Consider the following 14428-nt stretch of genomic DNA (forward strand, 5'->3'; position numbering starts at 1 on the left):
AATGGGCTATAGAGGATTTGAAAACAATTAATATACCCCATCTGATAAGCATCACACCCAACAATTGGTGAAATGCTCATTCTTTTAAAGCATGCATGAACATTTACAAAATCTTGTACCATATATTAAGATAACACAAGATAACATATTTCAAAGAATTGCTTTTATAAACTCTATATGGGAATACTAAAGAATATGCAGTAATTCAATATTTCTATATAGCCGGGAAGTATATATCTCTGAAAGAGAGGCACAGGGAGACAAAGACAGAAATAGAAGGAAGGAGACAGGGAGGAATGAAGGAGAGAGATGGAGAGGGAGAGACTGAGAGAGTGAATGCATAGATCAGATCTGTATGTAAGCGAATTAGGCAATAATTTAATTTATATGGCTCAGTTTAAGAAGTACCAACATCTAATAAACATGTTTTGAAAACAACTCTTCTAGTCACTCTGCCAGTGCCCAAAACTTTCCCACCACATTACCTCTTTACACTAAAAGCATTTATTAAAATGCCAGTATTATCTGGGTGGGCTAACCTTCAAGGATACCTATCAGTCTTTAGACTCTTTCGGCTCTTCTTTTGACTAGCTAGGCATCTGGCAGGACCTTGAGGGAATGTGATGGGAATAAAAAGAGAGTATTTTAATTGGAGCAAAGAGGACACAATTTGGCATTTGGCGTTGCCAAATTAGGGTTCAGTTCTGCAAAAAGAGCATGGTATATCAATGTGGCACTTGAAAAGGAGGGTGACATAGCACATTTCAGTGTCTGCATGTCCCTCTCTAATTGCTTAGCCAATCTGAGCTAAGTTTGCAAACATATAAGTAGCCTCATCTGCATAAGGAGATAGCATGGCTGAAATGGCAGGCTTCTCTAATCACCAGCATGTTTACCAGGTTCCTGTGAGTGAACTTAACTACATCCTTTCCTTCTAGGATGCATCCCTCGATCCTGCTAGAATAAAACTCTTCCCTGCACTACTTTTTTTTTTTCCTGCAGACTTTTTCTTTCTCTACTCTTGTCAGAGCCCTGCAGCTATAATTTATTTATTCTCTAGTCATTGGCTGGGATTTAGCACCAATCCAAATAGATGTACTTCATGGGACGCTCCTAGAAAATTTAGCTGTTTTGTCCCAAATTGACAATATGCTTCATTGATCCCAGATTTTCTAGTATAATGAGTTTCATTTGGATTGTTGATTTCCATCCTTGGAGAGAACCCAAAAGTTCAGTAAATCTTAGGCTTAGTCTATTTGTTCTTACTTTTCCAACTCCCTGGTTGGCCATTGTTGAGACCCTATCATATCTTGCAGCTTATCTACCCATTAAATAATTTTTTAAAAAGGAAGAAAAAGACAAATTTACTTCTTTTAATTTCGTCTGTAAAACCCAAACAATCCAATGAGAGCCTGTGACTAAGTCTCATATGAATGTAACAATGAAAACAATATTGTCGAGCGAGCAAACAGAAATAAAAATACTTTCAGAGAATTTGCATCTCTTTAAAACCACTAAGAATTCATCTCACATTCCACAATTACCCTTTCATTTTTTACATGTGCTCATCTCTTACATCACTGAATCTTACTGAATTATCTCCCCAAAGTGCCTTAGATGCGTTCCCACCTCTTCAGTGCTATAATTCGCATTCTTGTCTTTTTTCAGCTCAACAATCACAGTAGCCCCCATCTTACCTCCATCTTACCTCCGCTCAACCTCACATCCTCTACACGCTCATCAGAGAAATCTATTAACAACTTTTTAATCTCCTCTGCTAAAGTCTTTTGTTGACTTCCTTTCTCTCTCTCTCTAGGACAAAATACAAGCTTCATCATACAACATAAAAGTCATGATGATATGACTCTTCTCCATACATCCAAACTCATCTATTTTCTGTCTCGAAGTCCAATAATACATCATAACTTGTGATTATCTGAATTTGCCATGTTATCTAAAAGGTTGAAACATTTGTTCATGTTGTTCCTAGCTCTGGGCCACACTTCTAACTCTTCTTCACTCATTACACTTCTATTTATCCCAACAGATTTGTGTCAGGCATGACCTTCACCAGAAAGCTTATTCCAATCCTCTTGATTTGGCTAGGCACTATGTGTTTACTGTGTTCCAGGAAGCAGAAATGCCTCGTGGTTGATTCCAATGCTGCCTAGGTATATAACCCAGAAGCACAACTCTACAACTTTGGGCAAGTTACTTAACTAAATATTAGCTGCTACTGTTATTATCACTAGTAGCTCTCCTCTCCAGTGTAAATGCACAGCCCGCTTCCTGTACCCCAGAATCTCAGGGAGACTTTAAAAGAACTTCATTGTGATTTGGATTGATTACTATCTTTGAAAGCCTTCAAAAGAATGTCTGAAGGAAGAAGCAATGTGTATTACTCATTTTTCATTCTTTCAACCACCTTCTTTACTAAGTTTTCCAAAGGCAGGTAGGGAGACGAGTACAAGGACTTATTCTATTCTTTTTGTTTGTTTGTTTTGTTTTGTCTTGTTTTGTTTTCTTCCTTCAATGTTTTTATTCGGGCAGGATCTCTTGCTCCTCTCCATGAGGGAGAGGTGGTGACCATATATTTCTATGACCTGAAATGTCATTCATCCTATATAACCATCATTATTTGAACTTTTTATTAAAAATGACCAGAGCCAGATAAACATACAGTTCATTTATGTTGAGACCAAAGACTTAAAAAGGAAATCTGTGTAACAGCTGTATAAATTCGACTTATTTCAACAGTTGAATCTAAGGCTTGTTTGTGTTTTTTCTCTGAAGTCTCTGTCATCTTCTATGTATCAAATCCTCCCTCAAATAAATTCTTTACTAGAAAAAAAACATAAATAAATCTAAGTTTTTATGTATAATCCATAAGAAAGCCAGAGTCATTGGAGACTGGACTTAGAAACTAAAGCTTCTTATATCATTTCATCCTACCCTTACCAGTGTAAAATTAGTGTTCCGAGAGTTTTGCCAGCCTCACCCCCAATAGTTTTTTTTTTTTTCAGTTCCATTTTTTAATGGCTCAAATTATGGGATTTGAATAATTTTCCTCTGGCAGCACTTTTCAGACTATAGTTGACTTCACCATTAGGCAACATCTCCTGATATTTAAACTAATTGAATTGTTTTGTCAGGCTCATCTCACTTTTCTGGGTCACATTGTACCAGTTTAATTCTAGATAGATATTCGAGCTCGTAAGTTTGAAAACTTCTCAGTCACATTATACGTCCATGTGTGTAAACTCTTGTTTAGAGTTTGATGGTGCCATTTTAAATTTAAATTGGCAACTTACAATATTTGGGAATGAGTGGTTTTAGATAGCTTACCCTTCTCGCATCAATTCTGTTTTATATGTATATTTGCATCGCAAATTTTATATAAAACGTATTCTAAAATATGAGACATTGTGCTGCTCTAACTTATTTTTTTAGATTGAAGTAAACTTTACACAACACAGATTTAACCATGTTTAAATGTTCAATTAATGGCATTTAGTACATTTACAATGGTTTGCAACCATTCCCTCTATCTAGTTCCAAAATATTTTCATCACTTGAAAAGGAGATCCCACATCGATTAACCAGCCACACCCTATGCTCTCTCTCCTCCCACTCCCACCCACTCCTTTGCCCCCAGCCTCTGACAACCTCCATTTGCTTTCTGCTGTTTGGATACACCTATTTTTGATACTTAATATTTTTTTCTAACGTCAATTAGCACATCAAACACAGTAATACCTTATTTTTGGCTAATGTGCTATAGATTTTAGAATTTTCATATGGATTGCCTCATTTTTTTGAATATTTGAGATATTGCTATAGTTAGATAAATCCATGTTCTAATTCTTTATTGGAAAGGCGAGTTGACATTTTATCACAATTGTTAAAATTCTGGTTTCTCAAAACATATCATTTATGCCTCTGAAAAAACAGAGGTCCAGTTATTTTAGTTGATTAATCAGATTAATCTGTCCCTCTCTTTGCATAGCCCTATAATTAGCATGTGTTTGAAGCTTTTAGCTGTCTAATGATGAGAGTGTGTCTATAGACTGTGTCTGTGTGGTTTGAATGAACATCCAGGCAAAAGAACGCTGATCTCTTTGTGTAAACTAAATATGTTGATTCTGATTTTTCATTCTACCACTGAGTGCTGGAATCTTTAAGTCTCCTACTCTCCCAGCTAGGGAGAAATACATTTCAAGGCCAAATGAATCTTTGCTCAAAGTTTCTTTCATTTCTATTAATTTGTTTGAAAAGGTAGTACACAATCACTTCTACTCATAATTCAGTTTGCTCCCCTTTCCTATATCAGTGAAAGAATCCCTGATTTTTAACTAAACACATAGCCATTTTGAATAATGAGTATATTGACAGCCTCCCTTCCAGTGAGGCGTGGCCAGTTACTAAGTTCTGATACCTCTAGCCAGTGAGATATTTGTGGAAATATTCAAAGTTATATAGTCTGATGTTTATATTAAGCATACAATTCTTCTGATTACTGTTAATTTAATGACATATATTAGTTATAGCTGTTCAAAGAAGGATATTTTGGACTACCGAAAAAAAAAATTAATGCAAACAGTTTTTCTTAAACCCTGAAATTTTCAATATGAGAAATGGAAATGATCATGAATTCATTTCTATTACATATAATAGTTTTGATAATTGCACTAGACCCACAATGTGTATTCATACTGCTTTTATTAACTTCAAGATCTATGGGGAAAAAGAAAAAAAATTCTCAGGTTGAAGAGACAGTTTCTTGTTTCCATGATCTCTCTTTAAGAGGCCAAGAAGATCATGGCTCAATGTTTGTTTGGGCAGTTTAGGCCATAAAGCAAGTTACCACATAAGGAAAGGCAAGTCCATTATTTTTGGCTGAGTGTTTATAAATATGCATCCTCAAGAGCGCAACATAAGACAAATACTCTTAATTCAGTAGTGAAACAGAATGATATAAGACCTTGCTGTCAGAAAGAATGCTTTGACTGTTTTGATGTCCCTGAGCTGAGTCCATTATTTTCTTGTGTGGTTATCCTTGGAAAAAAAAGAAATGACGCCCATAGAGATGGAGGATTGGAAGGGTGGTGAGTGGTGGAGAAATGAGATGGAATGTGAATACCACAAAAACAAATCTGGTCATAATTACTTCCTATGAATTCTAGAAAGTAGCTCCAGTTATCAACAATATAGAACTCTGGATAAAAACTTTGACACCAGATCCTTGTCCACTTCCTTTAAAAAAGTCAACTCACATTTCTCTGATCCTCCTCAATTCATCTCTGCTGAAAAAAGACCCAGAATTTGATGTAAAATAAAGATATTTTTTCCTGAAACAGCACTTTGAAGCTTGAACGAATAGAAAATACAGCTGATTCACTTTTCCTCAGTCACTTTAAAAATAAAATAAAGCAAAAAAAGCAAAATCCAGCTCCCACTTCAAAAATCACTCATGTGCTTTCCCACTCAATGCCGTCATATTCGATACTTAAATTTAAAGGTGAAAGAAAACAGTTCAAAGTCTATCAGATTTCTAAATCATACTCACCCCAGTCTGGATATAAAAACGGATAAAAACCAACAACCAGGAAACTAATTATCTGCAGCTGTTTAACTTTATTGTGTTAAAATTAATCTTTTCACAGCAAGGTCAGAGCATACACATTGCTATTCATTTTCAGTCCTCAGCTCTGTCCACAGCACCTCTAGGTTCTCTTAGAAATAGCAGTACAGACGTATCCCTGGCGACCGGAGGGAGGGTGAATATAATCGCCTTTCTGAGAGCCGATTATCATTAGATTAACTTCAGGAAGTATTGCAACAGCTTTCTTTTAACCCAGTTTTCTCTTTCTCTTACTGTCTCCTCTCTTTTCTTTGTAACTTAATTTTAACACGATCATGTTTCTAGACATTTTAAAAAATGGCAGAGAATTCTGCAAGTCATTATTCCAGTGTACTAAACTCTGCTCCCACAGAGGGTGTGGAGTGGTAAATAAAACACTTGGACAATGTGTCTGGTGTTCATTAATTTAAGGAACCGTTGAGCAATACGAGCTACATCAGTCTCACTGTCATCCTGCTGTACGTTTCATAGGCTACTGTGTGGGTGAGTTTCTCCAACCATACATGAAAAATCCAACTAACTTGTGTTTTTTATTCATTGACCTTTTGTTTTCAAGATTTATACATATCCTAGCTCATTTTTTTAAAAAAGTTTAACTTGCCCCAAGGATAAACTTTTTTTTTTCTTGTGTTTAAGATTTCCTTAAAGATATGTAAGATCGAATAATATTTAGTGCTGGGAACAGTATTGTGACTGTATTAAGGAAAATAAGAATGAAGTGGAAGTAAAGGGTTGTCTACTGATTTTTAAATGTTTAGGGCTTTTTAAATAAAGTCACGCGGTTTAAGCTTTACAAGGAGGCTTGGAATGTGTCTATCAGGGGACCCTTTGAATGTAAGGTGATGTCCTGTCCATTAGGCTAAGCCCTAGCAACACTTTCCAGTGTTTCCCACCTCAGAGAATTGGCTTTACTGGATTCTGAACATCTTCCTCTGCTGTCCACCTGACAGGCCACAGGTCTATCTCAGAGCTGAGTCTCCCTGATCAGGTCAAAGATTGTCAAGAGTTACCTGGAGAAGGCCAGAGAGTTTCACATGAAACTGGACCCCGTCTTCTAGCCGCAAGTGACCAAATGGCCAACTGCATGAAAAGGAGACAAGGAAAAGGTGCAAGGTGCTAAGACACCTCTAGGGGCAATGACTTTATGTGTCTTGATAGTTACTACACCCTCAGAACACAAGGACAATGCCATGTACATGAGGCACGCCATACGTATTTGTTAAACAAAAATATATTTAATCTTCATAAAAATGCTGAGAGGGATGAATTAATCCCCACTTACTGAGGAAGCTCAGAAAGGTGAGTGGAGGAACTGGGATTTGAACCTAAGTTAGAGCCTTCTGCTATATTATATAACTTATTAGAAAACCCTCTCCTCCCAAAATTCAAGGCATTTCAGGAGACCTCTTGAATACAGGTATCTTTCTTTGCCAGAACTTAAACTCTAGGCAGAAATTTGCAGAAAGTCTACTATAAACTAAAGCAGCCAACCAAATGATCTAGATTTTAATAGGTATTTTAGAAAGTATCCAGCTAACTTCATGCCCAATGAGGAAGCAAATGTATAGTACTTTTCCACAGTGTCTGGTATGTATTAAATGCTTAATACATGTAATTCTTCACAGTGCAAGAACCTCATGCTACGCTGTGGTCCCAGCCTCAGCCAGAACTTACTATGTTCCAACTTTATAAATGTTCTTCTATTCTAGTGATTAACAGTTCCCCCTTGAAATGTAAACAACATGAAACCAGTGACTGTTTTGTTCAATGATGCATTCATTCTTAGTGCCAGCACAGGGCCTTTTATATTACAGGTACCAAAAAAAAAAAAAATCTGTTTTGGATATGTGGATGGATGCATGAATAATTTTTGGAAAGGTGCTAGAAACGGTAGCTGCTAAAGAAATGGATTAGGAATTCAGGGGAAGAGCTGGTGCCCCAGGCCAGCAGGTGGCCCTTGGCAGAGTCATTCAAAATCATGTGACACTGTGGTACATGAATGATTTTTAAGCCGTGGTCTGGATCCTCCATTAGATTGCCCATGGTCTGGTCCAAATGACAAGTGTGGAATGAGCTTATAGCTGGATGAACTTTACAGACAGCATAAGGAAAGGTTGGGGGACTTACCAACCACAAGATGGGCTGTGGTCCCTTTCCTTCTCTTTCTATCCCTCTTCATCTGTCTCCAATCCCCACTCCACAGAAAGTCCTGATTTGTAACCAACCGTTCTTAACTCTGCAGCATAACGTGATATGAAATCTGGTTATCAAGTGATCCAGAAGACGAAAATTGAGAAGAAAAATCTATTTCAATTGGCTGTATGCCCAGGTGGGATTTGATGCTTTTGGCATCTGATTCTCAAATCTTTTGGCAGCTGATACTTAAATAAGAAAAAAAAAAAAAAAAAAGGAGAAATCTAAAAAGTTTAATACCTTTGATTTTAAAAAAGAGATCAAATAGCTTTGTGTTATCTATTGTAATTTTTATAAATCCTTCACTGAGGGCACATTTCCTACAGAACCTCCAAAAAAGGATTGTATCATATAACGCTACCACCAGGTTTAATAATTAAAGGAAAAAAACCATCTTTCTAGGGGTAATTCACCCCAAGCCTTCTCCATCCCCCATCCTCACCCAATAATACTCCTTGTATCCGTTCACAGAATTTTGGTTTGTGTCCTTTGGGTATTGATCAAAGTTCCAGTTATGCTGCTGCGAGCGTGTTCTATTCTGTTTTCAGTGACTATTAAGCTACTTTAAAAACACTTTAACTTGTGGGTTTGCCTCACTCTATTTGAGTCCAAATTTCACAATAATATAATGAAGCAAGCCCTGTACTGTCTATGTCATCTTAAATTATTAGGAAACCACAACCTTGTATATCCGCCCCCAACCCCACCCCATTCACATTATAGCCATGTCCAGTGCTGTCTGGCTTTTTTTTCTGGCTTGGTGCTTGGCCTGGGTTTCAGGATAAAAGATTCACTGCATCAACCCTCCAAGGCTTCAAATCTCCCCTGACACTTTGTGAACTAGCCCGCCCCCTGTTCCTGCTGTCAAGTTTCAAGCACGTCCGTGCATCTGTGCTCTTTGAGTAGTCGAAGTTTATTGTAAAAACCAATTTGACTTCTCAAAGAGCTCTGAAACATTTGTAACATTATTCTGCCTACTTCAATGGGTATTTCGTGTGAATTGTGAACATGGGAAACATAAAAAGAAAAAATTTAAAAGAAATATGTGGCCTGTAAGAATCAGTAAGGAAACCATAAACAATGATTCAGTGAGTAAACCATGAATAAAGAGCACATTTAAACAATCTGATATTTTCTTTGTATGTTTTTCTTTATGATGTGCTCCTGTTGGAATGAATAAACATTTATTTAGACTTTAGATATGATCTTCACATTGTTTAAGTACTTGACTATTTTACTTTTAAATTATTTGACCAATTTTTTAAAAGGTACTTAATCATGTTTAAATGTATTTTAGAAGATATCACCAGTCATTTCTTTCGAAAACATCAATTCCCCAAAATTTTTCTACTTAATAGCCCACAGATACAAAAGGCCTTAATTTTCATTTATGATTAGGTAATAACTATCTTTTTTTTTAAATTTCTAAATTATATAATTTTAGATATTTAATGTTCCTGATATACTTTATAAAAGTGAACTCAGAAATGTATACATTATTGTTCTTGGCTAACTTCTTTTAGTGGTAAAAGAATCAAATTGCCTATACTATGACAATTGAGCACAGAAATAATATATACTTTGCACATATTTTAAAGAACAATCATTAAGCAGACAATGCAACAGGAAGAGAATCAGACTGGCTGCCAAAGATGGTAGTCTTCTGTGTGACCCTAGGAAAGTCACCTGACCTCTCTGCACTTTGGTAAGGTCAGAGGTTAGACTTAAAACTAGGGTCATTCATATCTTTTCACTTTTTGCCATAACTGTATTTAAAAAAAAAAAAAAGATTTACTTAATAATTTTTTTAAATCAACTTCGGGAAAAACAGAGCCAGATGAACGTGAATGATTTAATGATTTTCCTCTTTTGAAACCCATGTCTATGGACCTGTGAGGTATATAAAATGAAGCAGGAATTCTTTTCCATGGCTTTGACCTGAAAAGGTAAATAACCTACTCTTGCATAATAAAAAAACATTTTTTTCTCTAGAATTTATCATATGTTCAGAGAAAATACATGTTAAGTGCCAAAACAAACCAAGTTGTATACCAAAGTGAAAATCTTTGTCTTTTTGTCTATTTAGAAAAAACACGTTTTTTTAGCTGATTGATTTCTGAGAATTCAGATTAATTTTATATCTATCTTCATATTGGGTTTAATCTTAGCTTTTAAGTGCCATTCCTCATCTCTGCCTTTTCTTGATGTTATTTGTGGTTCACAGTCCTTCAAGTTTCTTTCTTATGATGTCTGAAATTTTTACCATTTCTGCACTTTTTAAATGTTTGAATTTTCATGTTGACTTGTTTATGTGAAGAGAGAAAGTAGTCACTGCAAGTCATTAGATATATTTTAAAAAGAAATCTGGAAGTTACCAAAGGAAATCATGAGAATGCTGAAAAGCCATAGAGATACCCTACAGGAAACCCATATTTAAAAAGGAAAGGATAAAAAAAAAAAAAAAAAAAAAAAAACCCTCAGACATTCCATAATTTTTGCATGACACCTAAGAATTATATGCTTTTTTTATTTTGGTTAACCCATCTGTTATTTTGATTTATTGAATTTTCTTGGCAACGCTATAGACATGCTGTCTTTCATATAAATTTATAGCTTTTGCCCTTTCTGGAAATAGAGGCTTTTTAAAATTTCCCTTAAAACATAAGTCACTGGACAGAAGTAAAGCAGGATAGGACAGGAGAGAGGAAAGAGATGGGAGTGATAGGTAATAATAATAAGCCACAGCATCCCTGAATTGATGGGCACATGGAAGTACTCACACCTACTTCCCCAGCAATTAAGTCCTACTGCTTGGGTTTGTTTCCGTAATGTAAATAAATGAAGCGGTGTGTTTTTCTAGTGGTGGATTTGTCCTAAGTAACATCCATTCTCTTGTCTTGACCCTACTGGGTAAAAAGAATACATGTTAAAAATGCCTTCTGGTCAATTATTAGTAAAACAATCCTTTTACAATTGAGTTATATGGAAATTTCATTAGTGGACAAAAGAAGTGGTACTGGCAAACATTGTAAAAAACAGTTATTATGCAATGTCGGGGTGTGTGTGTGTGTGAGAGAGAGAGAGAGAGAGAGAGAGAGAGTGAGTTTGAGAGAGAGAGAGAGAGGTAGAGAAATATTTCCTTTAAATCCAGCAATAACACAAGGAAACAAGGATGCCTACAGTCCATGCTTCCATTTGCTATTGTTTAGAGATCATAGTCATCAGAGTAAGGCAAGAAGAACAAGTTATAAGTAACAGAAAGAAAGAAAGAAAGAAAGAAAGAAAGAAAGAAAGAAAGAAAGAAAGAAAGAAAGAAAGAAAAGAAATTGCCAGTATTCATAATGTTACACACGGAAAACCCACGAGGATCTACTGACAAATTATTAGAATTAATTACAGAGTATAATAAGATTTCAAGATACAAATAACATTAACATATGAAAAACATTGCCTGCTTCTGTTAGTGACAAATAGGAATAATTTAATTTTTCAAAATGGACATTTCATAGCTAAAAAACAAAAAGAACAAAAAAATATAAACAACTAACAAAATTTAGACTACAAATTTATTTTTAAAAAGCTTATAAAATTTTATTTCAAGGTAATTACACAGCCAATAAATGAAGAGAAAAAGCATTTATGAAAACATACCATATTATAAAGATATTGTTTCTTCCCAAATTAATCTCTAAATGCAACACACTCTCAATTAAAATGCTGTAAATAGAATGTGATAACTTAGTTATAAAATATATATAAAATAAAAAAGGTATAGTGAAAGTCAAGCTAATTTTGAAGAACAACACATTACAGGGACTTTTCTTAATATAAATAAAAACTTATTTTAAAGATTTAGTAATTAAAATAGTGTGATACTGTCCAAGGAGAGAGAAATATAATAATAGAGCAAAATTGGAATTTATGACAGAGGTGGCATTGCTGATTAGTGGTAAAAGATATACCATTTAAAGCATGATACTAGGACAACTGGTTGTCTATATGTAACAAACAAATTAAATTTTTACTATTCATAGAAATTAATTGCAGATAAAGTGTTAAAAACAAAACTTTGAAACTTCCAGAGAAAACATGAAAGAATATTTTTATAATTATAGAGAAAGGGATGAATTTTTAAACAAGATATGGAAAGCTCCAACAGTAAAGGTAAAAGTGACAAATTGATTATATAAAGTGTTTTTAAATTTTCTGTACATTGAAAGGCTGATAGAGGATAAAGACAAACCACATACTTTGAAAGTATATTTGCAATGCATATAATGAACAAAAAATTAGTATCAGAATATATGAAAAACTACACTCACTAAGAAAAAGAGATTAGAGAAAGGACATGAACAGGTAATTCACAGGAGAAGAAAACCAAATGGACAATAAACATACAAAATATTCTCAACTTAATACAGATCAGGGAAATACAAATGAGATGCTACTTCATGCCCATTAAATTGGCAAAGATTAAGTTTGACGATACAAAATGTGACAGGTAGAAAAAAACAGAAAGATATACAGCAACTAAAATGAGTAAATTTCAACAGTAGTTTTTAACTCAGGAGGTGGGGGATGATTTTGTCTTCACTAAAGACAGTTGTCAATGACTAGAGACATTTTTGTTGTCACACTGGGTGGGGTGTGGGGGTGCACATTACAGGCAGCCCGGGCTTCTGTTAAACATCCTACAGTACACAGGACAACCTTTCAAAGAATTCTCTTGCTTGAAATTTCAGTAATGCTAAGGTTGAGAAACCCCGAATTAAAGCTATAATCAACTTGGATTATTATAATAAAGGTAAAGACAATTTATCAGGTTTTCTGTGATGCGCTTTTGGGGTTGCATTTAAGAACTTTTCGCCTAACCCAAAGTCTCGTATTTTTTCTCGACATTTTGGTTTTACCTATTTATATTTTTCTATTTCACTCAGTTCAAAATGTTTGCTAAGTTCCCTTGGGACTTTTGTTTTGACCCATGGGTTTAATTTCTAAAAATTTTCAAGTATTCGGAGATTTTACAGGTATTTTTCTGTTTTATTTCTATTTTACTTTGGTTACAGTCACAAAACATACTTTAAATTATTTAAATTTTTAAAAATCTGTTTAGGCTTTTTTAAGGCCCAGGATATGGTCTATCTTAACAAATAAATCATCCATGTGTAAAATATATGTATTTTGCTATTGTTGGGTAGAATGCTTGGTAACTGGGATTCAGGTCAAGTTGATAGATGGTATTGGGTCTTCTATACGCTTGATGATTTTACGTATACTCATTCTATTGCTACTGAGAAAAGAGTGTTGAAATCTCCAAGTATAATTATGGATATGTCTATTTCTCCTTGCACATCTATCCATTTTTGAATGGATAGTTATTGGGAAGCTCTGTGGTTAGGTGCATACACATTTAGGATTCATATCTTCTTGGTGAATTGATTATTTTGTCATTATTTAATGTTCCATTTTATCCCCACAAATATTCCTTATTTTATAGTCTATTTTGGTATTAATAGAACCCCTAGTTTTTTAAAATTTTTGATTAGCTTTCACATTGTATATCCTATTCCACTATTTTATTTTTAACTTAGTTGGATCATTCTTTTAAAAATGTTTCTAATAGAATCATATTTATTTTTATATTTTTATTCAGTTTGTCAACCTGTGTCTTTTAATTGGTGCTTGAGTCATTTAATTTAATGTATCCGTTAATATGGTTGAAGTCAAGTCTACCCTATGATTGCTTTCTGTTTAACCCCTGTGCTTTCTCTTCCTCTCTTCCCCTCTTCCTTATCCTTCTTACTATATGAATATTGTTTAGTATTCTATTTCAAATTATCAATTAGCCTTTTGACTACAATATTTTGTGTTAATTTTTAGTTGTTATTCAAGGAATTATGATATACATATCCAATGTTCTAATTCTATTTATAGTTAATATTTTACCTTTTCAACTAAAAATGTAGAAACTCTGCAATTATATAGATTCTTTTTAATTTCTTTCCTTTATGTTGTAGTTTTTATGTATATTATATCTCTATGCATTGAAAAACCCAATAAATCATGTTATAATCTTTGTTTTCAGAAGTAATACATGTTTAAATCCATAAGAGGAGAAAAATAGTCTATTTTTCAAAATATTTATCATTTAAGGTGCATTTACTTCATTTCTGAAGTCCCAAGCTTTTTTCTGTTTTTACTTCTTGGCAGCCTTAAAAACTTCCTTTCGCATTTTTAAAGACATGTCTGCTGGTGATGAATTCTTAGTTTTCTTTTGTCTGAGAGGGACTTATTTTAGCTTTGTTTCTGAGGATATTTTCAGGGTTGACAGGTCCTTTCTTTCAACACTATAAAGATGTTGTTTTACTCTATTCTGGTCTCCAAAATGTCTAGATTAGAAATAAGCTATCATTCAGATAGTTTTCCCCATACATAAATATGTCATTTTCCCCTCCTCTTATTGCTTTCAAATTTTTTAATTTATCTTTGGTTTTCAAAAGTCTGAATTTGATGTATCTGGGAATGATTCTCTATGACTTTATCCTGTTTAGGATTTGCTAGGCTTTTTGAATCTGTAAACATATGTCTTTCACC

This window comes from Rousettus aegyptiacus, unplaced genomic scaffold, assembly GCF_014176215.1.
Source record: "Rousettus aegyptiacus isolate mRouAeg1 unplaced genomic scaffold, mRouAeg1.p scaffold_m13_p_2, whole genome shotgun sequence".
NCBI lineage: Eukaryota > Metazoa > Chordata > Mammalia > Chiroptera > Pteropodidae > Rousettus > Rousettus aegyptiacus.